We start from the raw sequence: 22,038 nt of genomic DNA, 5'->3' as shown, positions 1-22,038 counted from the left end.
GCTCAACGCCAGCGGCGTCTGAAGCAGAGTATTCCGGGTAATGTAGTTCTCACAGCTGCAAAGTCCCAGGGAACGAGCGCCCTCACCTGAACCTCCAGGGAAAAGTGGCACCCTGAGGGAAGTGTGTCTAACCTCCAAGGGCGGGGGAGGGGATTTGCCCTTTCCTTAGATGCCGTACTCAACACTTTATTAAGGGAGCGTTGTCTGCAACCGATCACCTAAGTGTTTAGAGACATTATTTCAGACTCTGAAGCCTAGCGTGTCACCTAGAGTCTAAAAGTATTATTTCAGGCGCTCCCGAAGACGGCAAATCCAAAGAGATGTATCATTGAACAGAGTCATTCAGACACAAAATATATTCACTCTTAGCGGGCACCAAATGAACTTTATCGTTTTCTCTTCAAGTGCCTGGAGCCTGTAAGGTTAGAGTCAGCTTTGTGAGTTTCAAAACGTTGAGTCAGGAACAAGAGAAAAAGACTCCACGTAGGTATAGGACAGAGAAGAAAGAGACGAGACAGAGGTGCAGCCTTACCCAACGAGAGAAGGAGCCCACAATTTCCCAGCATCACGTTCTAGTACCGGGTACTCTAGGCCAGATCCAGATGTCCACACTCTTCCCAGGTGAAAGTCACAGTCATATCCTGGAAGGTCACCAATGCCTGGAAAGTTAGAGGCAGCAAGTGGCTTTGGGCTGTTGGTTGAGATCAGGATTTTTTGATTGGTCACTGCTAAAAGTGTAGAGAGACTTAAGCCTGAGACACTGAGGTCTCTTGATAGCAGGGTTCTGTGCCGCCTCAAGGTGGAGGCGGACACTGCCTCTGGACATAATGTAATAGTGGCCGAGAGAAAAGATTCCTGTGCAGGGAATCAATTCTGTGTCAAGTCTACTGTGACAAGGACTCTGGCTGATTCTATTCCCCCCACATGCCCTCATGTGCTCACATTCAGTCATTTGACCTGTGAGCCTCTGAGATCTGTCAATTGGAACTTTTGTATATTTCTTATGGGAAAGTAAAATGCTACAATGTGAAAAACAGCATAGCACATCCTCAAAAGTTTAATGTAAATATGTCTTCTGATCAAGCAATTCCATTCCTGGGTCTATACTCCAAAAATACTGAAAGTAGGGACTCATATTCTTGTACATCCATGTTCACATGACATATAATCACAATAGCCAAAAAGTGGAAACAACGCAAATGTTCATTAACAGATAAATGGATAATTAAATGTGTCATGTCCAAACAATGGAATATTATTCAGCCACAAGGAGCAATAAAATTCTGATACATGCCACGAGATGAATGAACCTTGAAAACATTATATTAAGTATCATAAGCCAGACACAGAAGGATAAATAATGCGTTTCCACTTAAAAGAAATATCTAAAATTAGCAAACACATAAAGACAGAATGTAGTTTAGATGTTATTACCAAGGGCTGGAGTAATGTGTGAATAACGAGTCTATACTTCATGAATATACAATTCATGCTTGGGTATCTAAAAAATTTTGGAAATAGTGTTGATAGATGCACAACGTTGCAAATTTACTTAATGCCAGTAAGTTGTGCATTTGAAAATGCAAAAAATTTTAATATATAAAATATTCCACTACATATTAAGGTATATACTTAATATCCAAACTGATGTTATCCAAATTGCCCAAATTTTCCAGTCATACTATTTCAAAATGTCGTCAACTTTTCCACTGATGAAGTTAAAACAGTGTAATCGTTCCATAAGCACATACATAATGTTCACATTAGGCCTCATATAGGATTGTGATTTCCAGGACCTAACCACCCCATTCTACACAGAAAAATACATTTCTATCAAGAAGCTGAACATTATTCGTCCGCTAAATAAAGATAGATGTTGGAAGAAATGATTAAATTTCATGTAGAGAACAGGGTCATATGATCACAATCAATTAGAAAAAAATTGTTTTTCTTGTCAGGCGAGTAAAACAAAACTGAGAGACACGAGTATCACTGCAAATGAGCACAAAGGGGCTGAAAGCTGGGAAACACGAAGACAAAAACAAAGAGGTGTCCACCAGCCACCGGCCTGGCATGACAAATAGAGTCATCCACATAGACAAGTGAAAAAGAGAAGACAGTGAATAAAAGGAGAAAAAGGAGCTGACGAGGATCAAGATGATACGCGTGGCTCTGTCCTCGTGAGATCGGCTGTTGGTGCGAGTGTGTTGGACTCACTGCCTGTGCCTGTGCAGGAAAAGGACCATGGAGCCACTAGCCCAGACCATGAAGCCCAAACACATAAGGTCAATTGTGGAGAATATGACTACAACTGCAAACTTAATCAATCTGTCTGTATCGAGTGTGGAACAGTATCCATAATTTATTTTCACACTAAAGTTTTCAGTGTGCATTGGACCAGTTATATTGATAGGAACAAAGATATTCACCAAGAGGTGCACAATCCGGCACAGGACACAGCAGACCCCAATGCACTTTGGGGATCTGATTCTGAGCTCCATCCACCTAGAAAAGTTGGGGCAAAGTTTAATTATCTGGTAGACACTGAGGAGGGAGGTGGTGTTGAGGCAAACCCCTCTGGCTACTCTCTGGAAATAAAAGAGAAGTTTACATCCAGTCTCATACAGGAAATAATACGATCCAAAGGCTGCCATTGTATGAGGGAGCCCTCTGGATAAAAGCACCAAGGAGTTGGCTAAGCCCAGTTGGTTGAGAATGATGTCACGTTTCCCGTGAGCAAAGTGGAGTTATAAAGACAAAAGAGGAAGGAGTTTCCAAGGATTCTTACTCCTATCAGAGTGACTAAGATAATCCCCATTTTCCACTGGGCAGAAGCCATCACATCAATGTCAATGGGAGACTGATTTTAATTGGAGCCATGTGAAGGGCACTTCAACCAACAAAAAGAAATATGTTACCGTCACCATCATGCCTAGTACCCTCCAGCGCAAAGCTTAACTCATGCTTTCTCCACTTCAATGGGCATTACGTAGGTGTGCTTATGGGCGCAGAAGCAGATCGTGGAAGGTCTACTTAAACACGCTTCAAATGTCTATCTATGGGAACCAGATGAACGCATCATGACCCATCTGCACAACAGTTTTCCACACCCATAAACTGCAACAGGAGGGCCTCTACACTCTGATCTACAGAACTGGAGACATTCTGAAGTGAAAAGCCAGGTACAAAACCGTGCAGAGGATGCTAAAGTTTATCCAAGTACACAGTGGAATGAAAACTGAGGCACAGCACATAGAATGGGGCTGAATGTAAGCTAGACTTTTAAGAAAAATATCTTGCCATAGTGTTTTATTTGTACGAGTGGACAATCATTCGTATAGTTATTAAACAATATTAAGCACATCAAAAATTTTAAAAAGACTAAATTCAAAGTTTGAAAAATTTATTGAATATCCACTTGGTCTCCATATATAAAATAAATGCTGCAAGTGAATTGAAAATACAGAATTTTGACTGTATATCCCTAAGGTAGATATATGAAGGCAAAACTACCTGCAAAGAAATCTTAAACTTTGTGCGCATATTTTACAAAAAGTATTGGTATGACACTCTGGAAACAAAGGTATTAATATAAATGGGAAATAAATACTTCTGTGCAAGACAAAATAACTGCAAATGTAAAGCCAAAAAATTGGAATAAAAGCCTAAAACCTACGTTCGATAGGAAAAATCATAGTAATGCACATAGTATTTGACCTTAAACTCATGCGTATTTCATTTCTCGTTTCATTGAATAAATCTAGAAATTATGGACAACCCTACAGCAATGCCTAATTCTAGCACCCGGTAATGGACTCTTAATACAGTTGCTCACTATAAGAAAGCAGAGTGTCTTGGGGGCAAAAAAGCTTATTCCAGGTCGAGGGCAGAATGATCCCAAGATCATTCTGAATCTTCTTGGTATAAAGTAACTGCCAAGGTCAATGCTAGAAGATGTGAGGGAAACAAGTCATTATTCTGAAAACTGCTGAAGGGCAAATATCAATGGTTTCTCTGACAACAGCTGGACGAACTATTTGGCATTAAGAAATCTCTGTGCAGGCACACAACCGGCCTGTTTTGGATGAGCCCTGTGGATGTCACATAAAAATATTTTAGATCGTGGGTAAAGATCCAGAGATACAAACTGAAATATTAAAAAAAAATAAATTCAATAACATTTTAGGAGAGACTTTCTTACAAGGACAATTCCTTCTTCCAGATGCACTGATGTTTCAGTATTGGCTGATGAAGTGGAGGACATTCTTCACATTGAGAAGGAACAAAACCACATGCAGGACAGCCCCTTCCTGAGTCACCATCGTCCTGGCACAGTCACTTCAGCATCACAGGAAATACAGCTGTGAGCTGTATTTCAATTTCCATGATTAAGAACTGAAATGGTTATAATCTTGAGAAACACAGGGATTGTTTCTCAAGACACCAATTTTTGTACTTTATATAGGCAAGTCTCCTTAAATGTGTGAGCAAAAGTACGTTGTGAAAGGCTAGTGGAATTTTAGAAAACAAAACATTTTGGATTTAGTTAAGATATTAGAGGTATATTTCCAGCTTTAATCTTAGAGAAAATAAATATTAGATCTAAACATAAGGAATGTCTAATCTCTTTGCTAAAGTTGTAGTATATTTTCATAATTTTGCCTGAGCGAAGTGTTATTAAGCATGCCCCAAACCTCAGGACTTAAAAACATTTTAGCACATAACGTATTTACAAAAATTAAAATTTTTTCACTTTCGTACTTTCACTGAAAGATTTCTAAAACAAATATGAAAATAAAACTCAAAGAACTACAAGGGGCAATTATAATCTCAGTGCTTATTTGGAAATGAATATGAACAGGTGAGAGAGGAGAGGAGGCATATGAAAAAGTGCAAAGGAAAGGACCTACAGAAATGACCGACTCGGCCGGTTAAAACTGCTCTCTCCTCCCCGCCTCCCATTCTGCCCAGTGCTCTCCAGCTAACATGTTTTCTTATAGCTACTTCCCCCACCTCAAGGACTCTCCAGCTCACATCTGTTGATTCACGGCTTGCCAACCAACGAACGTTCTTCCTTATCTCTGTAGCCGTGTAGGAATAACGAGACGGTGTAAAACTGCTTTTTATGTGACAATTGGGGCTCAGCCTTTGGATAGGAATCTGCTGAACAGGTGCCAGCATCAATAAGTGCTGCTCCCTGCTTATAGCCTAGGAGTCCCATCTCTCTGTTCAAGAATCCTATAATGGTGCTGATAACACCAAGGTCGCGGGTTCTACAAAACAAACAACCTGTAAGGCCAGTGGTCTGGAAATTCCTCCTCCGTTGGAGCCCCCCACCCGAAGCTCCCCCTCCCATCCTGAGTCACGAAGTACACGTGAAACCTCAGACAAAGGAATCATGCGCCCCTTGCATGGGCACTGCAGAAGTATGTAAGCTGTAATAAATCTAACCAAGGGGAGATCGTGCTTTAGATCTCTTGTATGCTTCACGCTCTCCACTGTCAATAAATTCTCCTTCCTCTAACAGTTGTCTGAGCGTCCAAATTCCTCCTTTGGGTGTCACTTCCTGCAACATAGGCAACTCAGAGAAGAAATCATACATTATAAACATTTTCTTCATAAATATCTGAAAAAGCCAATTTCCAATGAGAGCGACACTGAAATTTTCATCTATACACATATTGTTACTGAAATTTCATTTTAGAGTCAGATGTGTCTTACTGAAATATGATTTACAATATGGTGGTTTTTTAAAATGATTTTTGGGAGAAAGAAAATGACGTAGATGACAAGGGTTTTGTTTATCCCTCTGGCAACCAAATCCAAATTGAGACATAAAGAAGGAGCAGCATCAAGGAAAAATTGCCTGCGAACTAGATGAACAAGCCATACAAGTAGGAAGAAATCACCCTGCAACGGCAGAGGGTAAGATGGGGCGAGGACCCGGCGCTATCCGGTCTAGAGCGGCTGAGTGAGAAGGAGGCTGCGGCAGCGGCAGAAGATTCTTAAAGGGGCCGCGTCCATGAGTGGATTTTCGCGGTGATGGACCTGCTCTCTCTCAGCACCAGTGCCTATTTGGCTGCACGCAGGGGGCACCAGGGACTTACAGAGAGACATTTTCAGAGTGTGGTTCGAGGGGAGACTTGCTTTGTACAGAAGTGCCAGCGTTTTCCAATGATCCCTGTTGAGCCCTCTTGTCTCCCAGTGTGCAGACACCATGTTGCCATAGCCATGATATCATCAAACTGGATAACAGAGGTCACTCCGCCCAGAGGATTCCCTGAATCCCCACCTCCCCCAACTCCCAGCCCCACCCACGCCACATCCAGGTATATCCTCAGCGAGTCAGGTGCTCCTTGCTGAGCGGCGCCTAGATTCACACTGGAGGCAGCTGGCCTCGATTTCTGGTGTGGCCTTCTGAGGCAACTATAAGCACAGCATCTGTGAATTGTTTCTTGAATCTTAACAGGTTGACCCGAAGGGGTAGAGGCTTGGACTAAATCTGGCCTGCAGCTGAACCGCTCTCAGAACTGTGCTGCTGGACACCTACTTCACAAATCCACACTAATAAGACCAGGAGACTTAGGAGCTTTCCTTAGCACATAGAAAAAGATGCGGAAAGGCAGCCAAAATGGGAAGACAAAGAAGCAGAAACCATATGAGAGAACAGAACAGAGATCCAGATGTAATGGAGTCAAGTAATCTAACAGATACACAGTTCAAAACACTGGTTATAAAGATGCCCAATGAACTTTTGAGAAGTGTAGATAAATTCAGTGAGAACTTCAACAAAGTGATTAAAAGAACATAAAAATGGAAATGGAAAGTATAAAAGAGAACAAGTCTGAAATGAAGAACACAGTGTCTGAGATGAGAAGTATATTAAATGGAATAAACAAAGGAATAAATGAAATGAATAAAGAAGAGGATTAAATGCCCTATCTAGAGGACAGGAAAGCCAAGGACATGCAATCAGAATGCCAAGAGATAAGATGCCAAGACTACAAAAATAATTTAAGGAGCCTATGGGACACTATTAAGGGTCCAAATATCTTCTTGATCGGCGTAAATGAAAAAGTCAAGATGTTGAACAGCTGTTTGAAGAAATAATGATGGAAAACTCCCCTAACCTGGTGAAGGAAATGGACATAAACCCCCAGGAAACTCAGAGTCCCTAAAAAGATGAACCCGAAGAGGCCCACACCAAGTCATAATTAAAATGCCAAAGGTTAAATACAAAGAAAGGGTATTAAAAGTAGCAAGAGAAAAACAGATAGTTACTTATTAGGGAACACCCATAAGACTGGCGGCTGATTTCTCAAAAGAAACTATGCAGGACAGAAGGGCTTGGCAAAAAAATATTAGACAGGATGAAGACCCAGGATCTATAACCAAGAATAATTTATCTAGTAAAGCTATCATTTAGAGTTGAAGGACAGATAAAGAGCTTTCCAGACAAAAATAAGCTAAAGGAATTGATCACCACCAAGACAGTATTACAAGAAACGTTGGAGGGTCTTCTTTAAGACGAAAAATCATGTATCAAAAACAGGAATTAAGAATGGTAACAACTACATTCCTATCAATAAGTACCTTAAATGGAAAAGAATTAAGTGCTCCAACCAAAAGATAGTGGCTGAAAGGATAAGAAAACAAGACCCCTATATATGAAAAGGAAGGGGATGGAAAACGATATTGCTTTGATGGATTTAGAAGGTATTTAAGACAGACAGAGAAAGATAAACACTATATGATTTCACTTATACGCAGAATCTAAGGAATAAAAAGAACAAACTATTCAAAAACAGACTCACAAATATAGTGGACAATTTGATGATGGACAGAGGGAGGGGAGTTTGGGGGCTGGGAGAATGGGGTGAAGGGTTAAGAAGTACAGATTAGTAGCTGATGGATGGTCACGGGATGGATGGGGAGCACAGCATAGGGAATGCAGTTAGCATTAATACGTTGGCTAGGTGAAGGGTCTGGGGAGGGGGGAGCAATTGGGGGGATCATTTTACAAACTCTATAGATGTCTAACCAATGTACTGTATACTTCAAGCCAGTTTAAATAATATAATATAATATAATAAAATAAAATTTTAGGTGTGAAAAAATGATTTCTGTATTGTAAATTCTAAAACTTTGTTTTCTTGTTGTCTCAACATTCTCAAAAATAGGGTTTGAACACTCCACCCAGGTGACCAGGTGCACCAGCGTGATAGGGCCGTTCCCTGCCACATGTTCCCTTTCTTGTCTTTCTATGGCCAACGGTCAATACTGACTATGCCCAAGGGACGTTCAAATGTTCTAATGAAATCCCTTCACGACTTCTGCATCTGTACTCCACCCTGACCCCTTGTATGAGACTAGCCCATGGACTCGTTCTCTCTCTCCCTCTCTCTTTCCTCTCCACCTGCTTGGTGAGACCTCTCCCTTGGTGCTCCCTCCATGTGGCCCCCTTATGGCATGGGTGACTCTGTCTCTCTAGGACCTGTGAGTATAAGAAAGTTTGTTTCCCAGGGCCTGTCCCATGTCCCCTCCTGTGGTTGGTTTTACCTGACAGACCATCTCATGAAAAGATACAAAACACCTGCTAAGGTAACGTTTTGAAAGCTGTTTAGAGTGCTAAATATATAACATTTGATATGTTTCTAATCTTGTTTTCCAAACTGATTGTGCAATTTAGGATTGAGTAAATGCTTTATAAAATATATCCATCTTAAATTTATACATATGTTGATTTGTTTAAAATGTCTCAGTGAAATTTAATCATTTTTAAATTTAAATTTTTATAATTTTAAAAACAAGATTGAAAAAGAAATTTGGGGCATAACTAATGGAATATGATAGAATTAGGACAGGAAGTAAACTAAGAGAAAGGGGAAAGGGACAATTCAGAATCTTTTCAAAGAGACATCACAAAATGAATTTGCATTTAAAACACTTAAAGAAGACATAGTATGGGAATTAATAACATTTTATAAAGAGAGAGTCTCCATTAGGATCCTGTAAACCTGGAAACTGCTGTGGATATTAATCATTTCAGCTCTTAAAGACTTCAGCAGTACATGACAATAAAGGAGCATGATATTCCTCTCATCATAGGGTTTAGGGCAACAAAGGGAGGCTCTAAATGAAGTGACTCCTGCTCTTAGAGAGGCAGATGTGGACCTTGTGATTAAACAACTCTGCAGTTAGAATTTTATTTTATTCTTATCTTTTTAGTTTTCTATACACACACCTTAGAGGGTAGAGAGAGCAAGAGATTAATAGAATAACAAGGCACTTTTAATATCGTTACATTACATGCCAGGGTAATATTATTATGTTAGGACTAGTGAAGTCTGACTATTATCCCCCTTTTAAAACTCCACAAACACTAAGCATAGTGTACTTTAAATGAGCGTTTCATTTCCTTAAATGAGGGGATGATGAGTCTTTCAGGTCTCCAAATAGGAGGTAAACGTTAACACTCTTCTGATGGCAACAATCTGAGAGCTAGATCGTTACAGACACCATTAGCACAACAGGCTCACAACTAAATATAACAAAACCAAGTGCACAGGTCAACCCCTGTGCTCAGACCCCAGGCAACTGCTCAGAGCTGGGAGCTCAGCTGCAGCATCTGACCGCTGGGAATCAGTTGGTGGTATGAAGGCTTTAGAGTGAACGCTGTGAGGTTCAGCATTTTTAATCAGAGAAAAATGAAAAGATTTTTCAGAATCTGTGAAACTATGAGGGAGGGGAGGGGTCAAGCAGCCCTAAAGCAGGTGAGCAAAGGGGTATAGTGCATCGGGTGTTCTCAGGAAAGGTCATTCTTCCCTATATGCAAAATACATTTGTGTTCCAATACCAGAAAACACACATAAACGTTTTTTACTGAATTCTCTGTGAATAATTCTACTATGAATCTGACACCCGTCTAAAAAAAAGACACTTACCAAATGACAATTGCAATCAAGAGAGTGTGTGGCCAGGCAGCACCTGTGCAGGTATAGAAAGGGACATCTGAACCTGAAATAAATGTTAGGGACACCATGATGTCATCTCCTTGTTGGGAAGTAATTATTATGTCACTTGTAATTTCAGTGACAGTGTCTGCATAGGGAGCTGAGATTATCTTTGAAAAACACTTGCAGATTGAACAAGTTACTGAAAGCAGTTAATAGTGAATTATAAAGTTTTCTATTGAAAATTGCAGAAATAGTGGGGAAATACTTAACTGTGGAACACTGGAGAAAAAAAAATCTCAGAGAACACTAAGCAAGACAGAGAACATTGAGATCTAATAAGTGAGAGAATGAAACTGAGCACCTCGTTATCCGAAATTATCAATCATTCTAAAAGTTTGTCTCGAAATACGATTCCACTCCTGAGTTCATTGAGAATACTGGAATTGAAGGCAGAACAGCAAATGAGGTATAAAGAGAGATAAAAAGAGATATGATAGAAAGAATGGTTGGGTGATTCAAATAAACAGATCAACAGAAATCTGTGATGTCATATGCATTCAGTGTTCTCGCAGTCATTGGGTTCTTACAATGGCTGAGCACTTTAATAGCTCTACTGAATCACTATATAAAACCTGGAACATAATTTCTAGTGGAGAGAAAGATCACTAAATAAAATCGTTATTAAAATCTTTAGTTTTTCCAAGGTTGTTATGTTCTGTAGAATGTGGAAACGAACAGAACCTGAATGATGAAAAATGCAGTGATCAAGAAAGAGTGGCAACATTAAATAGGAAATTCACAATGTTATGGCACGAACGATTCTAAAACCCATGGAGCCAATCGAGATTAATTATGAACCTTTATTAGCTGGTCGTCGACTGACTCACTACCACGCAGGGTTAGAAGAAATCAGCCCCAAGCTTCCAGAGGAGGCAGCTTATAAAGCCTCCTACTACATCCTTGAATAAGCAGATTACAAGAAGCAGAAGTTAGCCGTTAACGTTTTGTACAAAGTTAAATGTATCCGGGGAACTCTCAGATCAAATAGGGCCTAGTAGACAGTTTTATCATCTTCACTTTGGAATGTTGTGCTTCTCCTGGGGCTGGCGCCTGGAGATATCACCTCCCTGAAACTGGAGAATTTCCACTTTTACAATAGTAAGAGTCAAAGGGAAGATGATAGTGAAGCAAATATTTTAAAGATGGTAGTGGGCATGTTGGATCTTCCTTTTAATATTTAAATGTTCATTTTCTAAAAAATTGTATTCGTTCAATAGATACGACTACAATATAGGACTACTATCGCCACTTTCTTGCCAGTTCCACAGATGGCAGAGAGAGAGACAGGAGTGGTGGAAAGAGGGTGCTGAGGAGAAAGTGTTATAGCGCTGTCTGGTGTCACTTCTTATAAGAACAGAAATGCTATCATATCAATGTCCCAGCCTTATGAACTCATTTAACCTTAAAGTTTTCCTTAGAGGCTCTTCTCCATATAAGCACATTGGGGTTTAGAGCTTAAATGTGTCCATTCAGGGTGGGGGGCAATCAACCACAGCATATGTCCACAGTGCTGTGCTCTATACGGGCATCCCTTTAATAGGCTATATTGACTTTGCCTGTCTAACAAGGCCAGGCCAGTGGGCCATGCCACTGGTCATCGCCCACGAGTTGGTAAAAATCCAGGCATAGAGGCAAAGAGCATACAATTTAGCCCATTGTGCTGATTTATCCTACTGATTTTCTGTCTTCAGTAAGAGTGGCCAACTTCCAAAGAGGATGCCATCTGTTTACCTTGGAACTGCCATCCATAAACTAAGGAGCTCTTTTTATAGGGCACAGTATGTAAGTAGCACAAGTGGCCATCGAGACTGGCAACTCCTCAGGTGGTTACTTGGGTGTTTTCTGACAACACTTACAATTCTCTGACACCAACTGCATTTCCTACAATTTAATCCTATTCTGACACTACCTGCTGTCAACATCTGACTCCACAGGTTTTAGGACTCAGTCTCACAAAATTGCCCTCACTTCAGATGCTAGTCCAAAGTCCCATGTTTGGGATTCTAAAAGACAGCGGAAAAAATATGAAGCTCGAAGTCATTAAAATTCTTTAAATTTTACATCGGTTGATTAAAAGATTTTTCAGAGTGACACTATTTTTGTCTGTTCTTATATCTTTTAATGTTGAGGCTTTATTTTCATTTTTTGATATAGAACCCACAAAAAGACAATAAAAGGGGGAAATTGTGGAAATAATATAGGTAAGAGGCATGAGATCTACACTAATTGACTAAACATTAAATCAATGGGACTTCAGAGCCGGCTACGTGCTGTTAGACACGGAAACTGGTTCATCAGCCATGCAGCCAGACAAGAGGAACCCAAAAAACAAAAGAAGATTCCTGTAGAGATTACTAACAACTATTTACCCATCTCTAACATTTACCCTTATCATAAAAGGAAAACAAAGACTTTAAGCTATACCTTGTCGAAGTCAAAGATAAACCCAACCATTCATTCCATTCTTTACTCCCTGTAATCAGTAATTTTTCATAGAAACTAAAAAACATATGAATCCACCTCTTAGGACGCTCAGGGTCGCATTTTCTAGCTTTGAGAGGAGACCACACCTCTGTGGAGCATTGTTCTTTCTCTAATACAGTTTAACTATGGCTCACTCTTGAATTCTTACCTGAACAAAGCCAAGGACCCTCAGTCAGGGGAATGTGCCCCATTCAGCATCAGAAAGATTCCAAAGAGTACAAAATAAAGGTTCTGAGGACAATAAAATAGTGAGGAGACCAAAGAGATTTGGGGCAAATGTACATGGAGCAATCCAGAAAGGACTGAGATGAAAAGATACTGGTCCCAGCAGGCGATAAAGTGAGAGAACCACAAGGATTACAAATAAATAAAACTACTATGGTGACGAGATATGGTGAGTAAACAGGATCACATGCTAGAGAGTAACCCTGAGGCAGGTTGCGTGTATATCCGAAGCACAAGACCCTTGCACGTAACCATTAAAATACTTTTAATGGATTCATTTCTCAAATGAAAGTAGCTTAAAGAAACACGGATTCACTTCTGTGAGGGATATGCCAGTTTCACTTGGAATAAACATATGGCATGTGCAAAGATAAACCCACTGATCTTTTTTGCTTTAGCCTGCACGGGAGCCCTCTTCTTCCCAGTATTCTAGCAGAAACGCTAAAAACGAGCTAATCCCGATCTCGGACTCGGACTCGGACTCGGACTCGAACCTCAGACATAGACAATTCGGACGCGACGTTCTCATGGGAACCACCGCACTTTCGCGCAGAGCTCACCGCCGACATTACCCAGAAAGCAACGCGCGGCTGGACGCCAGGACTACAAGTCCCAGAACAATTCGGAATGCCGGCTCCCAGAAGGGAGTATTCAGAGGATGGCGCTCCAGGACCCCCGGTTCTGCTTGTCCCCGCAGCCTCTGCCTCTGGCCCCGCCACTGGCGACCAATAGCCTGGGAAATCTCCTCCAACGCGGTTGCCGCCGCAATCTCCCTTAAGAGAGCCAACCTGCGCCTGCGCACATCTCCCTGGCAACTACGGCTCCCAGAGAGTACCGCCGCTCGCAAGCTGCACTACAGGTCCATAACTCTTTGATCCAACCTTTCATCCTGGGAATTTAACCCTCAGTACCAAATGTATTAAGACTTATGTGGAAAGAAAGTTTACAGGGAAGACTTTGAATGCATGAACTCAAGATACAAAACTTAGATCCAGCACTGGATGGACGCCTGACGATCATATTAACAATTTGTGACGTCAGTACTCCTACAATGCCAGGTAGAATCCAGCATGCATCTTGTATGTCAGAGAAAACTGTCAAACGTGCAGTTTAACCTGCAAAATCCATGCATATAGCCAAAGTAGGGGGTGGAAAAGAACTTTTTAAAACCCCTTTATAAAATTACCACTTAATCTAAGAAATGGTATCCAGGGTCTGGGTATTAAAGTGTGACTTGCAGGAAGCGACAGCCAAAGGAGGAATTTGGACGCTCAGACAACTGTTAGAGGAAGGAGAATTTATTGACAGTGGAGAGCGTGAAGCATACAAGAGATCCAAAGCACGATCTCCCCTTGGTTAGATTTATTACAGCTTACATACTTCTGCAGTGCCCATGCAAGGGGCGCATGATTCCTTTGTCTGAGGTTTCACGTGTACTTCGTGACTCAGGATGGGAGGGGGAGCTTCGGGTGGGGGGCTCCAACGGAGGAGGAATTTCCAGACCACTGGCCTTACAGGTTGTTTGTTTTGTAGAACCCGCGACCTTGGTGTTATCAGCACCATTATAGGATTCTTGAACAGAGAGATGGGACTCCTAGGCTATAAGCAGGGAGCAGCACTTATTGATGCTGGCACCTGTTCAGCAGATTCCTATCCAAAGGCTGAGCCCCAATTGTCACATAAAAAGCAGTTTTACACCGTCTCGTTATTCCTACACGGCTACAGAGATAAGGAAGAACGTTCGTTGGTTGGCAAGCCGTGAATCAACAGATGTGAGCTGGAGAGTCCTTGAGGTGGGGGAAGTAGCTATAAGAAAACATGTTAGCTGGAGAGCACTGGGCAGAATGGGAGGCGGGGAGGAGAGAGCAGTTTTAACCGGCCGAGTCGGTCATTTCTGTAGGTCCTTTCCTTTGCACTTTTTCATATGCCTCCTCTCCTCTCTCACCTGTTCATATTCATTTCCAAATAAGCACTGAGATTATAATTGCCCCTTGTAGTTCTTTGAGTTTTATTTTCATATTTGTTTTAGAAATCTTTCAGTGAAAGTACGAAAGTGAAAAAATTTTAATTTTTGTAAATACGTTATGTGCTAAAATGTTTTTAAGTCCTGAGGTTTGGGGCATGCTTAATAACACTTCGCTCAGGCAAAATTATGAAAATATACTACAACTTTAGCAAAGAGATTAGACATTCCTTATGTTTAGATCTAATATTTATTTTCTCTAAGATTAAAGCTGGAAATATACCTCTAATATCTTAACTAAATCCAAAATGTTTTGTTTTCTAAAATTCCACTAGCCTTTCACAACGTACTTTTGCTCACACATTTAAGGAGACTTGCCTATATAAAGTACAAAAATTGGTGTCTTGAGAAACAATCCCTGTGTTTCTCAAGATTATAACCATTTCAGTTCTTAATCATGGAAATTGAAATACAGCTCACAGCTGTATTTCCTGTGATGCTGAAGTGACTGTGCCAGGACGATGGTGACTCAGGAAGGGGCTGTCCTGCATGTGGTTTTGTTCCTTCTCAATGTGAAGAATGTCCTCCACTTCATCAGCCAATACTGAAACATCAGTGCATCTGGAAGAAGGAATTGTCCTTGTAAGAAAGTCTCTCCTAAAATGTTATTGAATTTATTTTTTTTTAATATTTCAGTTTGTATCTCTGGATCTTTACCCACGATCTAAAATATTTTTATGTGACATCCACAGGGCTCATCCAAAACAGGCCGGTTGTGTGCCTGCACAGAGATTTCTTAATGCCAAATAGTTCGTCCAGCTGTTGTCAGAGAAACCATTGATATTTGCCCTTCAGCAGTTTTCAGAATAATGACTTGTTTCCCTCACATCTTCTAGCATTGACCTTGGCAGTTACTTTATACCAAGAAGATTCAGAATGATCTTGGGATCATTCTGCCCTCGACCTGGAATAAGCTTTTTTGCCCCCAAGACACTCTGCTTTCTTATAGTGAGCAACTGTATTAAGAGTCCATTACCGGGTGCTAGAATTAGGCATTGCTGTAGGGTTGTCCATAATTTCTAGATTTATTCAATGAAACGAGAAATGAAATACGCATGAGTTTAAGGTCAAATACTATGTGCATTACTATGATTTTTCCTATCGAACGTAGGTTTTAGGCTTTTATTCCAATTTTTTGGCTTTACATTTGCAGTTATTTTGTCTTGCACAGAAGTATTTATTTCCCATTTATATTAATACCTTTGTTTCCAGAGTGTCATACCAATACTTTTTGTAAAATATGCGCACAAAGTTTAAGATTTCTTTGCAGGTAGTTTTGCCTTCATATATCTACCTTAGGGATATACAGTCAAAATTCTGTATTTTCAATTCACTTGCAGCATTTATTTTATATATGGAGACCAAGTGGATATTCAATAAATTTTTCAAACTTTGAATTTAGTCTTTTTAAAATTTTTGATGTGCTTAATATTGTTTAATAACTATACGAATGATTGTCCACTCGTACAAATAAAACACTATGGCAAGATATTTTTCTTAAAAGTCTAGCTTACATTCAGCCCCATTCTATGTGCTGTGCCTCAGTTTTCATTCCACTGTGTACTTGGATAAACTTTAGCATCCTCTGCACGGTTTTGTACCTGGCTTTTCACTTCAGAATGTCTCCAGTTCTGTAGATCAGAGTGTAGAGGCCCTCCTGTTGCAGTTTATGGGTGTGGAAAACTGTTGTGCAGATGGGTCATGATGCGTTCATCTGGTTCCCATAGATAGACATTTGAAGCGTGTTTAAGTAGACCTTCCACGATCTGCTTCTGCGCCCATAAGCACACCTACGTAATGCCCATTGAAGTGGAGAAAGCATGAGTTAAGCTTTGCGCTGGAGGGTACTAGGCATGATGGTGACGGTAACATATTTCTTTTTGTTGGTTGAAGTGCCCTTCACATGGCTCCAATTAAAATCAGTCTCCCATTGACATTGATGTGATGGCTTCTGCCCAGTGGAAAATGGGGATTATCTTAGTCACTCTGATAGGAGTAAGAATCCTTGGAAACTCCTTCCTCTTTTGTCTTTATAACTCCACTTTGCTCACGGGAAACGTGACATCATTCTCAACCAACTGGGCTTAGCCAACTCCTTGGTGCTTTTATCCAGAGGGCTCCCTCATACAATGGCAGCCTTTGGATCGTATTATTTCCTGTATGAGACTGGATGTAAACTTCTCTTTTATTTCCAGAGAGTAGCCAGAGGGGTTTGCCTCAACACCACCTCCCTCCTCAGTGTCTACCAGATAATTAAACTTTGCCCCAACTTTTCTAGGTGGATGGAGCTCAGAATCAGATCCCCAAAGTGCATTGGGGTCTGCTGTGTCCTGTGCCGGATTGTGCACCTCTTGGTGAATATCTTTGTTCCTATCAATATAACTGGTCCAATGCACACTGAAAACTTTAGTGTGAAAATAAATTATGGATACTGTTCCACACTCGATACAGACAGATTGATTAAGTTTGCAGTTGTAGTCATATTCTCCACAATTGACCTTATGTGTTTGGGCTTCATGGTCTGGGCTAGTGGCTCCATGGTCCTTTTCCTGCACAGGCACAGGCAGTGAGTCCAACACACTCGCACCAACAGCCGATCTCACGAGGACAGAGCCACGCGTATCATCTTGATCCTCGTCAGCTCCTTTTTCTCCTTTTATTCACTGTCTTCTCTTTTTCACTTGTCTATGTGGATGACTCTATTTGTCATGCCAGGCCGGTGGCTGGTGGACACCTCTTTGTTTTTGTCTTCGTGTTTCCCAGCTTTCAGCCCCTTTGTGCTCATTTGCAGTGATACTCGTGTCTCTCAGTTTTGTTTTACTCGCCTGACAAGAAAAACAATTTTTTTCTAATTGATTGTGATCATATGACCCTGTTCTCTACATGAAATTTAATCATTTCTTCCAACATCTATCTTTATTTAGCGGACGAATAATGTTCAGCTTCTTGATAGAAATGTATTTTTCTGTGTAGAATGGGGTGGTTAGGTCCTGGAAATCACAATCCTATATGAGGCCTAATGTGAACATTATGTATGTGCTTATGGAACGATTACACTGTTTTAACTTCATCAGTGGAAAAGTTGACGACATTTTGAAATAGTATGACTGGAAAATTTGGGCAATTTGGATAACATCAGTTTGGATATTAAGTATATACCTTAATATGTAGTGGAATATTTTATATATTAAAATTTTTTGCATTTTCAAATGCACAACTTACTGGCATTAAGTAAATTTGCAACGTTGTGCATCTATCAACACTATTTCCAAAATTTTTTAGATACCCAAGCATGAATTGTATATTCATGAAGTATAGACTCGTTATTCACACATTACTCCAGCCCTTGGTAATAACATCTAAACTACATTCTGTCTTTATGTGTTTGCTAATTTTAGATATTTCTTTTAAGTGGAAACGCATTATTTATCCTTCTGTGTCTGGCTTATGATACTTAATATAATGTTTTCAAGGTTCATTCATCTCGTGGCATGTATCAGAATTTTATTGCTCCTTGTGGCTGAATAATATTCCATTGTTTGGACATGACACATTTAATTATCCATTTATCTGTTAATGAACATTTGCGTTGTTTCCACTTTTTGGCTATTGTGATTATATGTCATGTGAACATGGATGTACAAGAATATGAGTCCCTACTTTCAGTATTTTTGGAGTATAGACCCAGGAATGGAATTGCTTGATCAGAAGACATATTTACATTAAACTTTTGAGGATGTGCTATGCTGTTTTTCACATTGTAGCATTTTACTTTCCCATAAGAAATATACAAAAGTTCCAATTGACAGATCTCAGAGGCTCACAGGTCAAATGACTGAATGTGAGCACATGAGGGCATGTGGGGGGAATAGAATCAGCCAGAGTCCTTGTCACAGTAGACTTGACACAGAATTGATTCCCTGCACAGGAATCTTTTCTCTCGGCCACTATTACATTATGTCCAGAGGCAGTGTCCGCCTCCACCTTGAGGCGGCACAGAACCCTGCTATCAAGAGACCTCAGTGTCTCAGGCTTAAGTCTCTCTACACTTTTAGCAGTGACCAATCAAAAAATCCTGATCTCAACCAACAGCCCAAAGCCACTTGCTGCCTCTAACTTTCCAGGCATTGGTGACCTTCCAGGATATGACTGTGACTTTCACCTGGGAAGAGTGTGGACATCTGGATCTGGCCTAGAGTACCCGGTACTAGAACGTGATGCTGGGAAATTGTGGGCTCCTTCTCTCGTTGGGTAAGGCTGCACCTCTGTCTCGTCTCTTTCTTCTCTGTCCTATACCTACGTGGAGTCTTTTTCTCTTGTTCCTGACTCAACGTTTTGAAACTCACAAAGCTGACTCTAACCTTACAGGCTCCAGGCACTTGAAGAGAAAACGATAAAGTTCATTTGGTGCCCGCTAAGAGTGAATATATTTTGTGTCTGAATGACTCTGTTCAATGATACATCTCTTTGGATTTGCCGTCTTCGGGAGCGCCTGAAATAATACTTTTAGACTCTAGGTGACACGCTAGGCTTCAGAGTCTGAAATAATGTCTCTAAACACTTAGGTGATCGGTTGCAGACAACGCTCCCTTAATAAAGTGTTGAGTACGGCATCTAAGGAAAGGGCAAATCCCCTCCCCCGCCCTTGGAGGTTAGACACACTTCCCTCAGGGTGCCACTTTTCCCTGGAGGTTCAGGTGAGGGCGCTCGTTCCCTGGGACTTTGCAGCTGTGAGAACTACATTACCCGGAATACTCTGCTTCAGACGCCGCTGGCGTTGAGCCTATGAAGGCTCAGGAGAGGGTCAATTCTGTGCGTGCGCATCGCATTGGGGCGGGACTTCCGGCGTCCTCCGCTTGGCGGTAGGTTTGGCTGGTCTTGGGTTTGTGCTCAGATCACAGGCTGTGGAGCGGCGGCTCGGGGCGGAGGCTACGCGACTGGGAAGGCGCCGGAGGAGTTGTCCCCGCTGCTCAGAGGCGGGTCTGAGGCACTGGGTTGCGGTGACTCTGCTGCCAGGTCTCCGTTCCGATCGCCCGCCGCTCCCGCCCCGCCCACAGTGTCGATGGCGGTGGCCGCTCTGAGGGACCCGGCTCCTGTGAGTGCACTTCCTGGGCCTCACCGCCCTCAGTCCCTCTAACTCTAAAGCCCCACGTGCAGCCCAGGCCCCGGCGTCCGGGACCGTGAGGCGCTGGTGGACGACATCCGGGATGACAGAATGAGAGAGGGTCACAGGCGGAGCGGCAGGCCGTGTGAAGACGTCGGGGTACGATCGAGTCGGGAGTATTCTGGAGCCCTGAAGTCCGCCGGTGTGTTCAGGGAACAGGGAACATGAAGCAGAGCGTTCCTGGGTGACCGGCTGCTATTTATCGGACGCTGTGATCCATAGAAAGTTGTGAATAGAAAAGACCACGCCTGAGTTAGGCTTTTAAACGTTTTCCAAAACCTGTTCAGAGGAACAGACCAGAAGGGGAACGATTACAGGAGGCAGAGGGGATTTAGGCTTTGTCGGAGGTGACCCATCTGATAGGAGTCAGCCCTGAGGACTTAAGACCCAGAGATAACACAGTCAATCCGGGGTCACCCGGCTCCAGAACTGAGCAGGTGGATAAGGACGCCTGGGTTCAACCAGTTGAATCCTGCCATGGTCACCTGTCTCTCGGAACTTCCCTCTTCACACAGGCTGTTACAAGTACAAAAGCACTTATGAACTCTACAAAGATGAGGGGAGGGTGTTCTAGAACCTCACTGGGCCTGATCCCACTCATGATCCCTGGGATTGTGGTGTCCTAGGACTCATCACCTATCACTCTTGCAGCCCTTGGGCCTGGGGACCCTGAACAAATCCTAAGCCCAGAGTCCTCAGACCAGGTTGGAGGTTATATGGAGTGGTTCCCATTGCTAGCAACCAGTCGGGTGAGGTCTGAAGACAGGTTGCCCCAGGTATAGGTACCAGTATGTTTAGACTCTTGATGGTGTGATGGAACTGTTTTAAGGGAACCTCAAGGCTTCTTTCTTTGCCATAGGAACAGAGAGCAAGGAGACAGGAGTCAGACCTGGGATGGCTCCCAGAGAAGCTGGCTGGGTGTCTGTTCTAGAGATGACGGGAACAGTGGCAGGTTTTGGAGCAGAGGAGGGAGGTGATCTGATCAAGTCGTCATAAGGCTCTCTGTGGCTGCAGCATGGAGAAGAGACCAAGGGGGTATGAAGGTGGTAGGAAGACCAAGGAAGAGGCTACTGCCATAGTCCAGGTGAGTGTTGGTGATGAGGACCAGTGCGGTGGCCTTGGAGGTAGTAGAAGTATTTGGATTCTGGATCTGTTTTTTCAGTAGATCTCTGATTTTCTGATTTTGAAGGGGAGAAAGAAAAGGGTGGAAGTTGGGGATTACTGCAAAGTTTTTGGGTTTAGCAGTTCAAAGGATGAAAATTCCATCAATCAGGATGTGGAAATTGGTAGTAGGATTCATTTCGTTCGAGATATTAGGAGTTTTGTTGTGGTTATGTTGTGTTGGAGTAGAAGTATTAAGTGAGCAGCTGGACCATAGGTCTGGGACTCTGGGGAGGGGTGGACATCTGCAAAAGGTGGTGGATAGTATGTGGACCAGGATAGATCTGTATGTCTTAGTCAGCTTAGGCGGCTAAAACAAAATACCTTTATTTCTCACAGTTCTGGAGACTGGGAAGTCCAGATCAAACAGCTGGCAGATTCCATTCCTGGCGAGGAACTCTTCCTGTCTTGCAGATAGCTGTGTCCTCACATGGCCTTGGTACAAGTGAGTGGAGAGACCAAGAGACTTTTATCTTTCTCTTAAGTGTGCCAATCCCATCACATGGGTCCCACCCTCATGACCTACTCTAAAACTGATTAATTCCCCCAAATATCCATCTTTAAATACCATCACATCAGGAGTTAGGTCTTAACGTATGCATTCGGGGAGGACATGTACATTCAGTCTGTAACACTGTGGGTCACATTTAGTAGGGTAATCCTCGTCATAGTGACATTAATAGCAGTCCAAGAAGAGTAGGGTGGAGTCTGCGGGCTGGGTCTCATGCTTGGGCACCTAGATGGGGGTTGGGGAGGTTATAGATATCACAAACACCAGTGAAGGAGAGAAGTGGTCGTGGGAACAGTGTGGGAGAGGAGGATCTGTCAGGTGTCAAGGCTGTTGATTCACTGCCCTGTGGACTCACCAGGATTTTGTCATGATCTTGGTGTGTCTGAGGCGTTTCAGTCAGGTGGGTGGATTAGTTTAGGGCGCAAGCAGTCAAGAGGGAGAGTTACTGGATCTG

The 22,038-nt window shown here is 42.1% G+C and overlaps 2 long non-coding RNA genes across 2 annotated transcripts; one reads left to right on the top strand and one right to left on the bottom strand.

Moving 5' to 3' along the window:
* Positions 1-126: 126 nt before the first annotated feature.
* Positions 127-13,204, bottom strand: LOC120617030 (uncharacterized). Its single transcript, XR_005656751.1, has 3 exons — positions 12,649-13,204; positions 9,945-10,017; positions 127-659 (listed from the first exon to the last, which is right to left on the bottom strand). It is a non-coding gene; the product is annotated as an uncharacterized LOC120617030 (long non-coding RNA).
* A 6,412-nt stretch (positions 13,205-19,616) lies between these two features.
* Positions 19,617-22,030, top strand: LOC120617027 (uncharacterized). Its single transcript, XR_005656749.1, has 3 exons — positions 19,617-20,054; positions 20,772-20,996; positions 21,413-22,030. It is a non-coding gene; the product is annotated as an uncharacterized LOC120617027 (long non-coding RNA).
* Positions 22,031-22,038: the final 8 nt, after the last annotated feature.

The sequence above is a fragment of the Pteropus medius genome, unplaced genomic scaffold (assembly GCF_902729225.1).
Source record: "Pteropus medius unplaced genomic scaffold, Ma_sr-lr_union100, whole genome shotgun sequence".
NCBI lineage: Eukaryota > Metazoa > Chordata > Mammalia > Chiroptera > Pteropodidae > Pteropus > Pteropus medius.
The sequence above is the reverse complement of the archived record's forward strand: the minus strand, read 5'-3'. Positions and strand labels throughout refer to the sequence as shown.